Source organism: Lagenorhynchus albirostris, chromosome 20 (assembly GCF_949774975.1).
Source record: "Lagenorhynchus albirostris chromosome 20, mLagAlb1.1, whole genome shotgun sequence".
Classification (NCBI taxonomy): Eukaryota; Metazoa; Chordata; class Mammalia; order Artiodactyla; family Delphinidae; genus Lagenorhynchus; species Lagenorhynchus albirostris.
The window spans coordinates 40,786,054-40,803,867 of record NC_083114.1 but is presented as its reverse complement, the minus strand read 5'-3'; the positions used below and the strand labels follow the sequence as shown (position 1 = coordinate 40,803,867).

Sequence of the window (17,814 nt, the reverse complement as noted above, 5' to 3'; positions counted from 1 at the left end):
TTCCAGCCCAACAAGAAATCTTTTGTGTCTTAGCCTGCCCAGTATGGACCTCAAGCCCTCTGGGCATTATGTGAGAGAGGGGTTGTGCATCTCCTTCCCCCCCATCCCCCATCACTCTGACACTTTTCTTTGTTACGACCTGAGGAGGTTCCTTGCTCTCTAGCCCTCTTTCCCATTGTTCCAGTTTATTGCAGGCACAAACCCACCCACGTCTTCCCTGCCTGCTCCCAGCCTCCAGAATCAGCTCCCCAGCCCCAGAAGCCAGTGGGGTATATGAAGTCAAAATGACTGGCCCAATGCCCCATCCCCTCCTTATTGGCTACTGGCCTGGTCTTCATTTGCTGCTGTGATGGACCCCAAACACCAGCCTTCCCTTCACTCTGTGCTCCAGCCATGCAGTTCCCCCAACGCACTGACCTCTCTCAACTCCAAGCCTTTGCTGCCTCCGTTGCCTCTCCCTGGAAGGCCATTCCTCCCTTAGCCATCCGGTAACATCCTCCTCATCTTTCATAGGGTCAGTGTGGCAGAGGGGAAAACGCAGAGGTTCTGGCCATCAGACACTCAACAGAGAGGAAGGGCCTCAGAACGGAGGTTTGTCACAGCCAGTGGATCAGAGGGGGCTCTGTCGGTGCCAGGGCTTGATTCTGCCAGAGTGGGGGCAGCAAAAAGAGCTGAGTTAGATCTCGTTCCAAATCCCAGCTTTGCCAACTTAGCGGCTGTGTGACCTGAAACTACTTTACTTCTTTGAAAGGCAGACCTGGCTCTGCTGTGTGACTCCAGGCCCATGAGTCTGCCTCTCTGAGCTGAGTGGCCTCTTTTGTAGAAGGACAGCAAGACTCACCTCCTCGGATTGCTGTGAAGACTCACTCACAGAGCCGAGCGCATAGTAAGTAGTTGCTCAGGGACCTTAGCCAGTATCTGCCCCCCTGGAGCTCCTCAATCCTGTATTGCAGGCCTCTTCTTATGGCTCTAACTAGTTGCCTAAAGCGCTGTGTCTTACTGCTTGGTTTGTCATAGTGGCTTCATAAATACTGTGGGATTAATGAAGCTCCCTAAAACAGCACAGGGCTTCCCCAAGCTCTGACAGCTCAGGGGTTCCCTTTCTCTAGTGCAGACCCCTGTTTCCCTTTCACACATCCTGACTCACAGCACCCAGAAGGCTCTCTCCTCTGCTGCCCTGGCCTCTGCCTGCTCTGGTCCTACTGACCTGCTTTCCCACCCATGGCAGCAGTAGCCTCATCTTTGCCTGGTGCTGGGCTGACTTTTGAGTTCCTAACCCACCCGGCAAGTCAGGAAATTACTGGCTGGAGTGACACTCTGCTCCCTCGTATGTGTCAGCCCCACCCTCTCTGGACGCTACAGCATTGCCCCAGGACTCTGGATGGAAAGGGCACGATGACCCCGTCCCAGGAGGCGGGGGTTGGGGGTGGCGGTGCCTCGGGCTTTCCAGAGAGCCCTCCCTTTAACTCTGGCTGGAAGGGAGCCCAGACAGGTGAGGCACACAGGAGCAAGACAGGGAGTGCGAAAGATTCTCCAGGTCTGCAAGGACATTCACATCCCTCACCCACATCCCACATACCAACCACCACACCCGCTGCCAGCTCCCTCCTAGCCCAGCAAGATGGCTGCGGAAAAGAAAGAGAATACTCATTTATCAAGTGCCTTGCACAAGCCAGGCATGATGCTTTCACAAACGCTCTCTCTCTACTTTTTACTTTGAAAAAATGTTCATGTTCCCAGTGTTTTAATAGGTAGCATAGGACATGAGATAAAACTCAGAAGATTTAAAAGGATATACGGTAAATAGTCTCTCTCCTTTCCTGTTCCTCAGGTCCCTTCCACAAGGGCAACTACAGTTACTACAGTCTTGTGTGTACTCCCAGAAAGAGTCTATACGTTTACAAACATAACTTATACCTTCTATGAGTTACACATGAGGGAAACTGAGGCCCTCAGAGAAGTGTAGTACTTTGACTGAGGTCACACAGCAGCTAAAGTGGCAGAGCTGGGATTTGGAACCAGATTTCACTGTAAAACTCGGCTCTTTTCTCTGCCTGCGCTCTGGCAGAAGTAAGCCCTGGTACTGACAGAGCCCCCATGAACCACTGGCTATGACAAACCTCTATTCCGGGGCCTTGGAGATGTCTCTGCTTCCTGTCTGCTGAGTGCCGGCGGCTCCAGGGGCCTGTATTGACTTAATAGGGAGGAAGCACCCACCTATGGAAGAAGGTAAGTTCCCACAGGTGTCCTTTTGTGGCTGCTGTGTGGTAGGGACCAATCTGATTCCCGAGGTACAGAGAGTTCTGGAGAGAGAAGCCACATGAGTGTGGGTCTCTGGCTAGAGGAGATCGTGGTTGTGGTTTCAGCTACGTTTCCAGAAAATATCCTCATGATCTCCCTGTGGCTGGGCAGGGCTGAGGCAGGATGGGAAGCATGGGGGCTGTTCTCTACGGAAGCCACGTGCTGTTGCATGCGAGCAAGGAGAGGAGGCTGGGGTCAGCCCCTGGTGCAGAGTAGAAGGGACGCCTGGACAGGGCTGCCCACCAGACTTCCAGGCTCTCCCTCAAGCCTCTCTCTCTCATGGGTCAGGCCAGGGTGGGCTAAGAGATGACCCCAACTCTCTGACCAGTAGATATCTCTGCATTTGCAACTATGTCTCTGGCAGCTTCCCATGTGGGCTCTCTGTAGAGTCTTTCTGGATCCTACCTTCCCATTCCGTTTCTTTCTTTCTAGGACTCCTTCTGTGTCACGTCTCAGTCTGCTGTCCCCTCAACTTAGGGGACTATGTCCCTGAGGCCCCGGGAGAGCCAGGAGACCCAGGTAGGGTCTCACCTTATGTGAATTGGAAGTAGGGAGAGGTAGGTAGGTGTTGGATGGGCCTTCCTCTCCCAGGTTGACAACATTCCTGTTCTGTGGAGGTAGTCACCAGAACATTCTGTCCTTGGTGTCTATGCACGCAGCCAGCCAGATCTAGCTGGGTGCCTAGTGGTCAGTCACAGGTGTGCTATGAGATGTACCTGCCCCGCCCTCCCAGCATTCAGACTTGCACCCTGCTGCCACTGATGACCAGCAGCTAAGGCAACTGGATTGAGTCCTAGACCTGACCAGTCCTAGGAAGAGGGGTGTAAATCTTAGCTGTTACTAAAAACAATAATAATAGTTAACAGCCCTATAGTGCTTTACAGCATTCGAAGCACTTTACATGTACTAACTCACTTAATTCTCACAACAATGCTCTGAGGTAGGTCCTATTAATGTCACTATATTGCAATGAGGAAATCAAGGCAAAAAGCTTGCTCCAGGTTGCATGGCTCAAGGAGCTGACCATGAGTCTGGTTCTAGATTCTGTGCTTTTAATTACTGTGCAGTCCTCCTGGTTTCCATTTCTATTCCTAGAGTGTAGGGTTTGTTCTTCAAATATTTATTGAGTGTCTGCTCCGGGCTGGGCACGGGGTGGGAGCATTTAAAGGTGAATGGGATATTGTGTGCCATTGGGGGTAGAGAGACATGTAAACAAGAAATTGTCCTTCAGCACGAGAGGTGCCATAATAGGGGCATAAATGTGTGGTTGGAAACAGGGAGGGCGAGGTTCGTACTGCCTGGAGCAAGCGTCACCTAAGGGCACACACTGAGTGGCAGGAGGACATTCCAGGCAGAAGGAACGGCATGTGTGCAGGTATGAAAGTTTACAGGAAAGAGAAATGTGGTGTGCCTAAGTGTTGAAACCTCCTGGACAGTAACTGTCAGAGGGGTTGCCAGAGAGCTCAGGGCTGGTGCTTCTGTCCAGCTTCCTGCTCCAGCCTGTCCTCGTGCTCTGGCCTCCAAGCTCCCGGTACCTACTCTGTGCAAAGCACCGTGCCAGGTGTTGGCTCAGAATGTGGGATAAAAGCAGTAGCCTGGGTGGGGGAGAAAGAGTTTGTGATCAGCTGCAGACACAAAGATCTTTGTGGCTGGTGTTATTTTGGAGGTGAAGGGAAGGCTGCTGGGAAGAGCTGCTAAAGGTGGATTATGGGAGAACAAGAGGACTTGCAGATCTTGGTCATCTCTGGACAGGAAGATTTTCAGATTGTAGGGAAGGGACGCTCTGTGTGCATCTGTGGGGTCCTCCTTCTTTTGCCCCTGCAACTGGGTTTCTGGAGATCTGACATGTCTTGCTTTGGTGCGGGCCCTTGGAGGGTTGCCAGGGAAACCATTGGCCAGCTCCACAGATGTAGCGAGAGGAGAGTGGGTGACTCAGGCTGCCTTCTCAGACACTGCACCCCCTCCCCATTACATGGAAAAGGCCCTCAGAGACTCCCTTTCTTCTGGATCCTACAGAGCTGATCCTGCTTATTCTTCTTTCTCCAGATAGAGGAGAGAGTCCCTCCCGTAGCTCCACTGGTGGGAGCTAGCAAGATTCCCCAGAGAGGGAAATGGTCTCAGACACCCCTGTCCCCCATAGATTCACTCTGGAACAGTGGATGGATCTACTCGGCAAGGGCCAGTTGTAAACTCCTGCTGTGTCCCTTCAGGCTTTCCTCTTGCTCTTCCGTGTGGTAAGCGGCAGAAGCCCAGGCTGAAACGCCCTCCAGGGAGCAAACCCGGGGCAATTATTGATGGGTCAGCGATGGACTTCTGACCTCAGCCTGGGAGGGACTGGACCCGAAACGCGGACCTCAGCCCGGGCGAAGGGAGGTGGGCGGGCCGCAGAGGGGGATGCCAATCAACAAGACCACAACAGTTGGGCCAGCAGACCCCACCCAAACAAAGCAGCATGTGCTCGCGGCCCGCGGACCCGGCCAGGGAGCCAAGCGGCAAAGCCGCCCCCGCTCCGCGAAGAGGGGCTGCGCGCGGCGCCGGCCCCACAGAGCGCGCTGAGGGGGTTCCGGGCCGCTCCAGGGCGGCCGCGGAGGAGGGGGGGGGCGAGGGACCACGGGGCTCGCGAGCGCGCGCCGGGCGGAACCAGGAAGCGGCGCGCGCTGGCGCGGGGCGCGCTCGAGGCTGCGGACGACGCGCGCGGCCGGGGCTCCGCGCGCGAGAGGCGCGCGCGCCCCCGTGGGCCCGGGCGAGAGGAGAGTCGGCGGCCGGAGCCGTCACCCCGGGCTGGACCGAGCGCAGGAAACTAAGCGCGGCGGTCCGGCCGAGGGAGGGAGCGAGCGAGCGAGCGAGCGGGCGGGCGAGCCAGAGAGCGGACGGGAGGCAGCCGCTGGCGCCCGAGGGGCCAAGCGAGGTAGGAGCTGCGGGGCCAGCCCGGAGCTCGGGGCCCGCGGAGGGAGGCCGGGGAGCCGGCCCGGGCGGGGCCCCGCGCCCCGGCCGCCCAGACGCCCGGCAGGGCCGCGCTGCGCCGCCGCCATCGCTCCCTGGGCCGGGAGGACGGGCGCGGGGACCGCGCCGCTGGGTGAGGGGGGCCACGGGGGGCGAAGGCTGGGGGCGGGCGAGGGGCGTCGTGCGGAGGCTGCGGCGGGCCGGAAGGGGTAGAGGGCAGAGACCGTGCGTGCGTGTGTGTCGGGGTGGGCTGCCGTCGGCCCCCTCACACCTTCGTGTTGCAGTTCGGAATAGCGCCCGCCGGCTCCTCGCTTTTCTCCCTTTTTCAAAGGGAGAAAAGGGTATCTGCGACTCCTAGGGGTGGGATGAGACCTGTGGTGCCCGGTGGGGTGGGGGATTTTAGCCAGGCTTCAAGGAACAGCGCCTTATAAGGAGTCCAGACAACAAATACGAACGTTTCGATCAGGCTCGGGGGTGCAGAATCCCTCATCAGGGACCCGCCAGGCCCCGGCTTGTGCGTGTGGCTGTGGACGCAGTGCGTTCTTTTTTTCTAGCCAGGGATAAAGAGTTAAAAAGTGTTCCTGGTGTTGGGGGTAGATACGCAGCGTCGGAAGGGGAGTCGTTGTGTCACCAAAGCTGGTCTGAGGCTAAAGGAATCTGGCAAGATGGTCAGGCAGATCAAAGAGGAAAGAACTTGTGTGGAGCAAGAGGCGTTTGCAGACACTTGTAGCCAGCAGTGATGGAAAAGGCGAGGGAGAAAAACAAGCGCCAGCTTTTAGGAAGAGGAGCTTAATGAGAACCACAGGAATTTTAAGGGCAAAAAGAGATAGCGATCCTCTCTTTCCCAAAGAGCCATGCCAGATCTTTTTCTTCTCGACCCCTCTGATCCTGTCATTGTATGTGATACCGTCGTATCAAATAAATAGTGCTCAAAGTGGGTCGTAGAATGTTAAGAGCTGGAAAGGACCGCGGCGGTAATGCTCCATTCTTTTATTGTACAAATGAGGAAACTGAGGCCAGATAGGTGGAGCGATTGGCCTGCTCCATTCACGCAGCTGTTCAGTACTTCAGAAACTGAAATGTCGGTCTGAAGACTCTCAGATTAGTGCTCTTCCCGAAGCACAGAGAAGCAGTAGACATTTGCCTAAACACAGTTCCATAAATTGTCTCTGGAATGTCCTCGGGGAATGCCCCTTGAAAGGGCTAGTGTGTCACCAAATTATTAAGCTGAGCTTAGGTCCTTTTTTCAGTCTTCAAATGGTGTTTATCATCCGCTTGTATCTTAGGTTTCCAAAGGGCTTGGATAGCCGCCTGGGCCATAATAAGCTTTCAGCTGTTGAGTATACTATCTCAATTTTGTTATCGTTCAATTAAGATAATAGAACTTTGCCTCTTTCCTCAACACTTTTCTGTTATTGTTTATTTGTTTATATTATGTTGGTTACATTGTTCATATTCATTTGCTGTAGTTCTTAGAAGAGGATGTATTTTATTTAGTGTGCCAGTCATTTTTTTCTAATTTCATAACACTAGGAACATTAGATCAGTTCTGATGATATCAAATGGTGGAATTCTATTGATTGACTTTATTTCAAGGCTTTGGGTTTTTTTTGTTTGTTTTGGTACCAATTTCCATCTCTTGGAAGATCACAGTTAGAATTGGTACTGTAAATGGGAGAAGGGGGCTGCAGATTTTAAGAAAATTTATTATGTGACGGTTTGCGAACCGTCTGTTCTAGACCAACCGAACCGTCTGTTCTAGACCAACCGAACTGTTGGTCTAACCAAAACAGCACCACACCTTTGGTCAGGTAAGTGTTATCTAGTAGATTACTTGTTTTCTGTAGCCGTCGGAAGATGAAAATTTCAAGCATCTGGTTGAGACACAGGGAAGGAATGGAGAGATCTTTTTTTAAAAAGCAAAACATCAGAAAAAAACACAAGAGTTGATTTCTATCACAAGCAGTTTGGTTATTGCATAACTTGGAGCTAAACTGCACAGAATCTTTGCTGTATACCCGACTAAATATATTATCCCCCCCTTCTCACTGGTCAGGATTCACATTTTTGCCCACAGGCTATTAGTATGGATTGTGTTAAGAAATTTAAGGTGTCTATGTTTCTTAAATGGATACCTCATGATATATATGATGGAAGGGGGAAAAAGTGTTATCCTTGTTTGGAGTGTTACAACATGTATATTTTGGTCAGCACTTCCTATTGTGCCCCAACTTCTCGTTTCATCTTCATTTTCTTGCTCTCAATTGATTTTTTTAAAAATTTTATTTACATATGCAAAAACCACATCAGGACTAGTAAAAAGCATCACTTGTTGCTCTTTGGGTACTTACGTCCATTTGTTTCAAGTTATATTGTTACGTTAAAATTATTTCAAATTATATTGACATCATTTGTGATTTGTGTTAAGTATATGTTTATAAATGTGCTTGTGGTGGTTCATTTGGCTTATTTTTGTGTAGGTAATACAGGTAGTCTTATTATAAAAGCAAGGTGTTATAAATAGGTAAATAATACGCTCAAGATTAGATTGCAGGTTAAAGGTAGAATCAGAGGAAGCTTAACTCTTCTAGTGCCCTACAAACATGTATGTATCTCATGAACTATTCACAGATTTCTGGACTACCAGTGACACATACTTCCTCCCTTCTATTAGAGTGTAGATTACCACATTATACCTACAAAAGGAAGCAGAAAACCTTCTGTTTTTTCTTAATGTGTTTTGAGCATTTGAAACTTATTCTTTTAAAAAGTTATGACATTCCTAGGTTACTGAGCTCTTCAGAAGAATATCCTTTTACTGCATATGATAAAGCGTCAAAATACCTTGACTCTGGCACTTCTTAATAAAAATAATGTTTAAAAGTTTGTTTGAAAGTATCACTGTCCCCAGTTTTGTGTGGTGTTTAAAGGAAAAGATTTTTCTTTAAATCTGAGCTTTGTTAATAGAACCGTTCTAAAATCAGAAGTATTTTTTTCCTCTGCAGTGTTGGAAACACAACAGTTTTATGCTTATCTCTAGGAATAAGAAAGTCAAATTTAACAATCTAGTTTCCATTGATTAGACAGTTTCTTGTACACTTCAATTGTGAGCATCACAGTGATTAAATTTTTTAATTGCCTTCTGTTAATTGTCATGTCCTTATTTTAAGTAGCCTGTTTACATTGGATGTTTTCTTATTAGTGATGATCCTTTTACTATTAAAAAACCTAAGCCAGTTCGGAGAGGACTTTACATATCTAAATGGGTTCTATTTTTACTAATCAACGAGGGGAGTAATTTACACGTGTTCAACTTTTAGTTGAAGGAGACCCTCACTTTTGGTGATTTCAGGGTTTTAGATGACGTTTTATTGCTTTTGTTAGTTTGGTCACACCCGTGACTTCCTTGGAAGGTATCTTTGAAGTTTGGTTTCCTTTTTTTTAAAATGGTAATATTGGGGTGGGGGTGCTTCCTGTTTGTATTTTCAAAATTAGGTCCACATGTTAACCTTCTCGTGGTGTCACATTTTTATCTTAAACATATAAAGACGAGCATCAGATGCCATGTGGTTTGTCTTTGACCCATTGTACTGCTCCATGACAGCTCTACCGAGTACCCAATTGGAAAGGCAAGACATCCCAAATCTTCCCAGCTCCCTTCAAGGTTTAGCTGCCTTGGAAGGAATCTTACCTACCACAACAAAGGTGCAGTTAACAGAAAAATGGGGCTGCTGCTTTCTGTTTTCCACAACTACTGAAGCCCGTGCGCCTAGAGCCCGTGCGCCTAGAGCCCGTGCGCCTAGAGCCCGTGTTCCGCAACAAGAGAAGCCATGGCAATGAGAAGCCCACGCACTGCAACGAAGAGTAGCCTCTGCTCGCCGCAACTAGAGAAAGCCCACACACAGCAATAAAGACCTAACACAGGGGCTTCCCTGGTGGCGCAGTGGTTGAGAGTCCGCCTGCCGATGCAGGGGACACGGGTTCGTGCCCCGGTCCGGGAAGATCCCACGTGCCGCGGAGCGGCTAGGCCGACGAGCTATGGCCGCTGAGCCAAAGACCTCACACAGCCAAAAATAAATAAATAAAATAAATAATATAAATAAATAATATTTTTTTAAAAAATGCATAGCACTAAGATAGGGCGAAAACGTGTTACGTGTAGCTTGGAATGTCAGTGCCTTCAAGAGGGGTTGCCATAGGTTTATAAGATATAGCTAGCATCTATTTAGCAGTGACTATAGCCGTTTTTCTGACCTCACCTAAAAGGCACACAGAATATCATGGAGGAGTCAAATAAGCACAAGGAGAAATTCAGGGTATGGTGGTGGTAGAACTTTGGAGGAATCACCCTCAGCCATGAAACTCTTCCTAGACCCTCCTGGGTAATTTTTACGTGGTAGGTCCCTTTTAATACAGATGTTGGGGTGTGAGTTATTTGGAGGCTTGCAGAGAAGAATATCCTTGAAAGGAGTACGGATAGTATTGTTTCAGTGATTGAAGCAAGTGGCCTTTTCCTAGCCTTCAGCTAACTTTATTCTAAGAAGTGTAATGACTAAATAGACTCCTAATTAAATTGGCATTCAAACATGTTTGCAGTGTAGGGGCAGTTTCTCTCTCCTAAATTTTCTTTTGGATCACATCACTAAAGGCAGTACTGCATTAGCATGTTGCATAGTAATACAGTTTGCAAATGAGGTTAATATGTAGAATATCTTGACCTCCCATCCCTCCCCCCCACCCCATAGTCAAGAAAGGAGAAGTTATATGTCATACTGGATATTTTCTTCATTGAGTTTATTTATAATAATTACCTCCATTTCTCATGTATTGTAGTACTATTAAGATGAAAAATGCATATATTGATGGATAAAGAACATTTATCTTTTGGAAGCTAGCTTGCAAAATCTAACAGTCATTCTCCATTTGTTCCTCCATTGCCTTTGGCACTCTGATTAACACTTTAAAAAATTCGTTTCCAGATTTCTGTTATGAAGAGAAATATCTCCATATTCTATTCACTGCTAGTTTTTTGAGGTGCTTATGCTGACTCATTTTTTAATTATACTAAGATATAGAGTATGGTTTGAGAGCAGTAATGAGATTCTCAGAAGATATGAAAACTTCCCTTTCTGACTAGTTAGAGAAAGATTGGGGAAGACAAGGGGAAATACATCAATGAGCCAATCAATTATTGTTATTTGTTGGGATTAATTTGGTGACTAATATTTTCAACGCCCATCAGGCTAGTAAAAGTGGCTTTGGCTTTACCCTGCAATGATAACAGGACAAACTCAAGTTTTCTCTAATACTGCTTGTTTTTCCTAGTAGGGGATTTTTTTTTTTGCATATGGGAAATCAAGCCAAAGCTACCAGTAATGGTCACATCCATGATTTGTATAAAAAACTATTTACCATCCTGGGCTATAGCTCTACTTACCGTAAGCTCATCTGGGAAGGTGTACTAATTATTTATATAATAATTATTGTGCCATCTTTCAAAAAGTGATCAGAAAATTAATTTAAAAATACTTCAAATTATGCCCCAAACCTAAAAGTAGAAAGAATAAAAATAATACCTAACATCATTCACTTACAGTGTGCCAAGCAGACACTGTTATAAGCTCTTGCCATGTTTTAACTCATGATCCTCAAAGGGGTGGGTATTATCCTCAGTTGAAAGATGAAGAAGTGGCCAAAGAGAAGTTAATTTGTCCAAGGTCACATTGCTGCTAATGGCAGGGCTGGATCCAGACCCAGGCGGAGCTGATTCCAGAGGCTGCTTTGCTACCCACTGCACTGTGAAGGAGAGCAGGCAACTGCAACTTCGCAGTGAGACATTTGATTTCTTTAGGGCTTATAGTTCTTTATTTGTGTTCCAAAATGCACTCTTGTGTTTTTTTAATAGAAATTTTTTAATGTATATTTGGAAATTTTTTTGAAGTTTATGATGGTGATGATAGGTGTTTTTCCAACTTATATATTCCTGATGGAAATTATATTAAAACAGAGAAAGTCTTAATTAAAAAATTTTTTTTAATTTTAAAATTATTTTATTATTTTTGGCTGTGTTGGGTCTTCGTTGCTGCGCACGGGCTTTCTCTAGTTGCGGCAAGTGAGAGCTACTCTTTGTTGCGGTGTGCAGGCTTCTCGTTGCGGTGGCTTCTCTTGTTGCGGAGCATGGGCTCTAGGCGCGTGGACTTCAGTAGTTGTGGCATGCAGGCTCAGTAGTTGTGGCTCTCGGGCTGTAGAGCTCAGGCTCAGTAGTTGTGGCGCATGGGCTTAGTTGCTCCGCGGCATGTGGGATCTTCCTGGACCAGGGCTGGAACCCGTGTCCCCTGCATTGGCAGGCGGATTCTTAACCACTGTGCCACCCGGGAAGTCCTGAGAAAGTTTTAATTTTAACTATAAGTTGTCCTTTGTTGTCCTACTAGTGTTACCATGTACATCACAGGAGAAGGGCTCTAAGCTGTCTCTTTGGCTTCTATTTATAAACAAAAGGATCTTCTTTGCCAGTGTGGTTTGAGACCTGCATGTTTGTTGACTGAGAATGCAAGTATCCAGCACATTTTATTTACAACTTTATTTTGAAGGGGTTTATGGTCCTGTTCTTGTTTTAAAGATAGTAATTGTGATTTTTGAGCTAGAAGGACTTAAGAATTTTAATTTGGGGGGATAATTTTTAAGGCAACTGAATTTATTGTGTGTTTAGAGCCGTGGAAAGACCATTAGAAACTAGTCTCAGAAATGTATTCCTTTTCATATCTGATGCTTGTTTTCTATCAGCACTTTTCTTAGAGGTGGATTGTGACGTTAAGTCTTGGAGACAGAATTCACAACCCTAAAGTGCAGTGATTTGAATTTGAGAGATCAAGTCAGGGATGAAAAAACCTTCAATTTCCTGAGCAGAGAGTATGAACTTGCTCAAATAAACAGAGGATGTTAGCTTCCAGGGTTGTCAAACTGTCACCTTTGACCAGGGTTGAATTTTCTTTGAATGTTGACAAAAGTTACAATGTCAGTGGAAAAAGCTTAATGTGAAGTATCTATAACTCAGAATTTCCTTATGTTTGTGTCACTGAGATCCTACAATTAAAGGTGTTTTTTTTTTTTGTTTTTTAAATATATGTCTGATGAGTTTAAAAAGCCTTCAGTGGGAGTTTCCAGCCTTTAGGTGAGAGTCAATGAGAAAGTTTGTGAAAAAATATTTTGTATTGTCTAAAATTCAGAGCCTATAGCTGGCAGTAAATCGCTATGTTTTTGTAAAGAGTGGGATTTTTAAAAATCCAAACCTGGGGAAATGTTTTAAATAAACTATATTTTAAAATATCACTGTAGAGAAAGAAAGAAGAAGAAAGAAAGAAAGAAAAACTGTTCAGCACTTAATCTGTTAAAGTACTAAAAATTGGGATTTATGAGCTTCGTAATATAGCATTCTACAGTATATTCATTAATGGTTTAAACTAGGTAAAATATTCTCTCAGAAATAATGCTAATTCTATTTTTCCTTTTGTTTCATGTTTGTAAAAATCTTTTGGTCCTCTTTTAGGCTTGAAAAAAGTAGCAAACTATGTGTCTACAGAAATATATAGCTCTTTACAAAATGAAACAGTCACTTCAGCCTATGGATTTATGTTTTTAGGATTTGTGATCTGTTTCTGGTAGAAAGTAAGAAAGAATGATAGCGAGAAATGGACTTTGTAGAGTCTTATTCCAAAAGGTATGGAAGGTCTAATACACAGGGATGCAGTACAAATATTCCTCGTTCTTTTGTTGTTAATTTTTCAATTGTGTAACAGTATTTGGAGACCCTGAATGTGGGCATATTTTAAAGATGAGTTTTTCTTGAAGTGAATTTAAATATCAAGTAAAAATACTAAATTCACTGTAATGTGTATAGAGATTGGCCTTACTCCTTAACCATTGAAGGTATCAAAACAAAATAGAAAATATTTGGCTTCCTGAATGGTATGGCTGCAGTGAACATGCTGAGTTGGGCATGAAGCATAATCCTTTTCTTTTGCAATACCAGAGCAAAACACATAATTTTAAAGGAATGGATCCTTAGGATAACTTATTACCTTAAGCGCACATTTGAAATTTTGTTCCAGAAAAGTGACGTCAAAATTTATGATTTTGAATTTTTACTATCCAAGTGTGAGAGGTCTAGTTGGGACAGAACTGAACATTACATTCCAATTATATTGGTAAATTTGAACAGGAAAAATATAAAAGCAGTAGCTTTTATGAAGTAACTCATAAAAGAAATGTATATGTACATATAGGCATTAAGAATAGGCATTAAAAAAAGACTTCTTCTGGGTTGTGGGATTTTGGATGTATGTATACACTTCCTAGTGTATTCCCATTTTTCTGTAATAAATAGGTAATAATGAATAGGAAATACTTTTGTAATCAAGAAAAAAGTTATTTTTAATGAATGGGTAAAGAAAACGTGAGAGAGATCACATGGAATATTATTCAGCCATAAAAAGAAGGAAATCCATTGTGACAACGTGGATGAACCTTGAGGGCCTTATGCTAAGTGAAATAAGTCAGACGGAAAAAGACAATACCGTATGACCTCACTCACATGTGGAATCTAAAAAAACGCAACTCCAAAAACTGAGCAGATTGGTGGTTTCCAGGGGAGGACAGTGGGGAAATGGATGAGGCTGGTTAAATGGTACAGATTTCCAGTTATTAAGATGAATAAGTTCGGGGGATGTAATTTACAGCATGGTGACTATAGTTAACAATACTATTGATATATTGTATATTTTAAATTGCTAAGAGATCTTTAAAGTTCTCACCAAATGCCTGTTGTAACTGTGTGAGTTGATGGATGTGTTAACTAACCTTATTGAGGTAATCATTTCACAATATATACTTATATCAAATCATTACATCTGCATCTTAAACTTATACAATGTTGTATGTCAACTATATCTCAATAAAGCTGGGGGAAAAGTTATTTTTTAAATGGCTTTTGTATATTGATTTATCTCAGAATGAGAAACCTGTTTTTGTTTTCAGTTAGTGTTTCCTTTTTAGGAGCAGAAAAACAAGTAGTTTGTGATGTTTATGTTAAATATTTGGCATGATATACTATTTTGGTATGATTATATGACATCTTTTTTTGATGACCGGTATTAAAATCATTTAAATTGTATTTAATGTTTTCAGAGTTAAAATAACTTGAGGACTGAGTTATTTCCTATATTTGGTGGAATGTTTCATATTTTTATATATAAGCTGATGGAGAATTATACTGTTTATAAATATAATAAATAAATTATATTATTTTACTTGTGTATGTGCTTTGCTAGGTTACCATTCATTTCATATTGAAGGTGTTTGTTTTTATTCAACTTCTGAAAAAAAAATGGTCTCATTTAACTTCTTGCAACCCTGAACATTGTTATTTCAATATATTTTCTGCATTTGCTTTATTTATTTATTTATTTATTTATTTATGGCTGCGTTGGGTCTTCGTTGCTGCGTGTGGGCTTCCTCTAGTTGCTGCGAGCGGGGGCTACCCTTCATTGTGGTGCACAGGCTTCTCATTGCTGTGGCTTCTCCTGTTACAGAGCATGGGCTCTAGGCGCGCAGGCTTCAGTAGTTGTGGCATGCAGACTCAGTAGTTGTGGCGCATGGGCTTAGTTGTTCTGCGGCATGTGCGATCTTCCCAGACCAGGGATCAAACCCGTATCCCCTGCATTGACAAGTGGATTCTTAACCACTGAGCCACCAAGGAAGTCCCTCCACATTTGCTTTTATACTGCTTTCTTGCTCATGATGATACCTACAAAGGTTGCTAGGTTTATAGATTTCTTTTTCTTGTAATTCCATTAGTCATGCTTAATGACTTCTCTGTGTTTATTATGACATTCATTTGGGAATATCTGGTAAAGTAAATCTCTGGTGAAAGACACTTTCTTTTGGGTATATGTCATTGCTAATACAAGAGACTGTGTTTTGCCGTAATTAAATTCAAATTAAATAGTTTCTTTGTAACTAAATCTAGTTTTAAAAGCACTTTAACATTTTGAGGAGTTTAAGGAAGAAAAATGAAAATAAATTACAAGTTGATGCTTTAGGAGAATTGTGGTACATAGCTCTGTAGGTCTTATTACTTTGCAACAAATAAAATTACAATCTTAAAAATATATGTATTTTTGAGCCCAGCAGAACACCTACATATTTTATGTAAAACTCAACTCAGCAAAAATCTACCTTAACTTCGATTGTGCCTTGTAATTTATTGTAATGGAATTTCCTGTAACAGAATTTTATTTTAAGTCAGTTTTGGGAATACTGAAACATAAAAGAGATCATATAGTACCTTTTGGTGTTTTTTAATCCTAAATCCATAAGTAGTTCATTCCAATTCATGAAGATAATAATAATAATTATTATTATTTTATTTATTTATTTTTTAAATAGAAGTTTTTATTTTATCTTTTTGGCCGAGCAGCATGTGGAATCTTAGTTCCCTGACCAGGGATTGAACCCACGCCCCCTGCAGTGGAAGCTCAGAGTCTTAACCATTGGACCACCAAGGAAGTCTGATGATTATTATTTTTTGAAGATAATTATTTTTGTGTATTAAAGATAAAACTATAAACGTATATTGCCCAATATGCCTTCATAAATAAATCCTGTTGATTTTATTCTTTTTTGCTTATCACTTCTTACCTCCTCTGCCTCCTGAAAATGTGATAATCTCATTTAATCCAAAAGTATGTTTTCCTTTGGTTTCAGTTCATTTATAGTTGCTGATTTTCCCTGTAATCTCTTTTATCACTGTGATATTATTGTGACCAGTTAGAATAATCCCCTTCTTCCCTTATGTATCTGAATCATCTTCACCAAACCATGAGATATTTTAGAACTTATATAAACTGTGACCTCAAATTTAGCGTTATATATTTCACAATATGGCATCAGTAAATTATAGAATATTTTAAAATTAATATGTGAAATGATTTATTGCTTTCTTCATTTAGAACTAGTTACTTGATAGTGTTCTATCTAGCCTTTATTTGTTTTTGAGAACTTGGCTGTCCTCACAAAGGTAAGTCTTTTTCTAAGTCCATAAATCTTAAAATTATCTCAGTAAAGGAGCTCAAATGTATGTAAGATTCAAATGACTGTAAAAAATGATTACTTCTCTTAAAAGTTAACATTATAATTTTGTTTGAAGCTCTCTAATTCGCTTTTTGTTTCTTAGCTGCTAGAGGGCTTTTGGGGATTGTGAGCGTGTGTATGTGTGTGTGTGTGTGTGTGTGTGTGTGTGTGTGTGTGTTTAAAAATACTTCCAAAGTGAGTAAAGAAATTTATTCCAAAATTTTACGGTAATTGGGCTACCAATCAAGGTAAGACTTCGTAAATACTAAGTAAATATTTACTGCTAATGCGCAGAGAGCTAATTAGCTAGTGAGCTAATACGTTTTTTAAGGCAGTTAGACGACAACTTGACCCATTAAATTATATACACCAGTGGTTCTTAACCATTTGTGGACTAAGAGACCTTTTGAGGCACTAATGAAACCATTGACTCTCTTCCCAGTAAAATATGCATACACATAAAAATCTGCATACATTTCAAGAGGTTCGTGGACTCAGGTTACAAACCTCTACTGTAAACAATCTCTCTGTTAACACAGATAATGGAGATGAGGGAGTATGGAGAAGAAATAACAAATAATCCAAATGTACTGTTAAAAGGAACCTCTTATTTTGTTATCTGGGGACTCAGAAGGGGCTTGTTTCCCCAGGGAACTAATAAATACCAATTTACTTCAGCATTCTTAAGGTGTGTATTCCATTGTATAACCCTGCTGTAATTTAGTTAATCCATTAATAATTGATAGTTGTTTCCAGTTTTTCACTTCTGTAAATAACACGGTAGTACAGATCCTTAGGCTGAGTGGGTTTTTTTCACATTTACCAGACCATCTCCTTAATATTAAGTTGTAGAAGTGGAGTTGCTGAGTCATTTGCATAGATAGTGCCAAACTGCCCTCCAAAAAGCCTATCCCAGTCTGCATGCCCACCAATAACTAGTGCATGAAGGGAATGGTCATTTTCCCACATCTGCCATTACAAAGTGTTGACAACCTTTCTCTCTTTGCTAGTCTCTCATATTTGTTTGTGTTTCTTTGATTTCTAGCAGTGCTTCACAGGTTCGCTGGCCATTTTGTTTCCTCTTTGTGATTTGCCTCTTTATATAATTGGCCTGTTTTTTTAATTACATATGCTTGAGTTTTCCTCAGAGATCTTTCTGTCTTACATATTACAAGTAATTTTCTCCGTTTTTTTTTTTTTTGACTTGCAACTTAGTATACTATTTTTTTGCAGTACAAAAACGTTAAATTCTTATGTAATCTAATTTACTAATCTTTTTTTCTCTGATCTGGCTATTAAGACATACTTACAAAAATCATACCGACCAAAGATTATAAAATTTTCATTTGTATTTTCTTTTAGCATATTTTATGGTTCTATTTTTTTTTCGTTGTCTCTCAGTCCATGTAGAATCCATGTAGATTCATGTCTCTCAATCCATGT

The 17,814-nt window shown here is 42.8% G+C and overlaps 1 protein-coding gene across 5 annotated transcripts in view; it reads left to right on the top strand.

Annotated features, from left to right (window-relative positions):
* Window positions 1-5,015: 5,015 nt before the first annotated feature.
* STAT5B (signal transducer and activator of transcription 5B) overlaps window positions 5,016-17,814 on the top strand; it is a 69,230-nt gene continuing 56,431 nt past the window's right edge. For 4 of the 5 annotated variants that reach the window (XR_009537647.1, XM_060134817.1, XM_060134818.1 and 1 more), the window contains exon 1: window positions 5,016-5,209. The gene's annotated coding sequence lies outside the window, so the exon portion shown is untranslated. The remainder of the gene's footprint in view (window positions 5,210-17,814) is intronic. The other variant, XM_060134815.1, reaches the window with a different exon arrangement.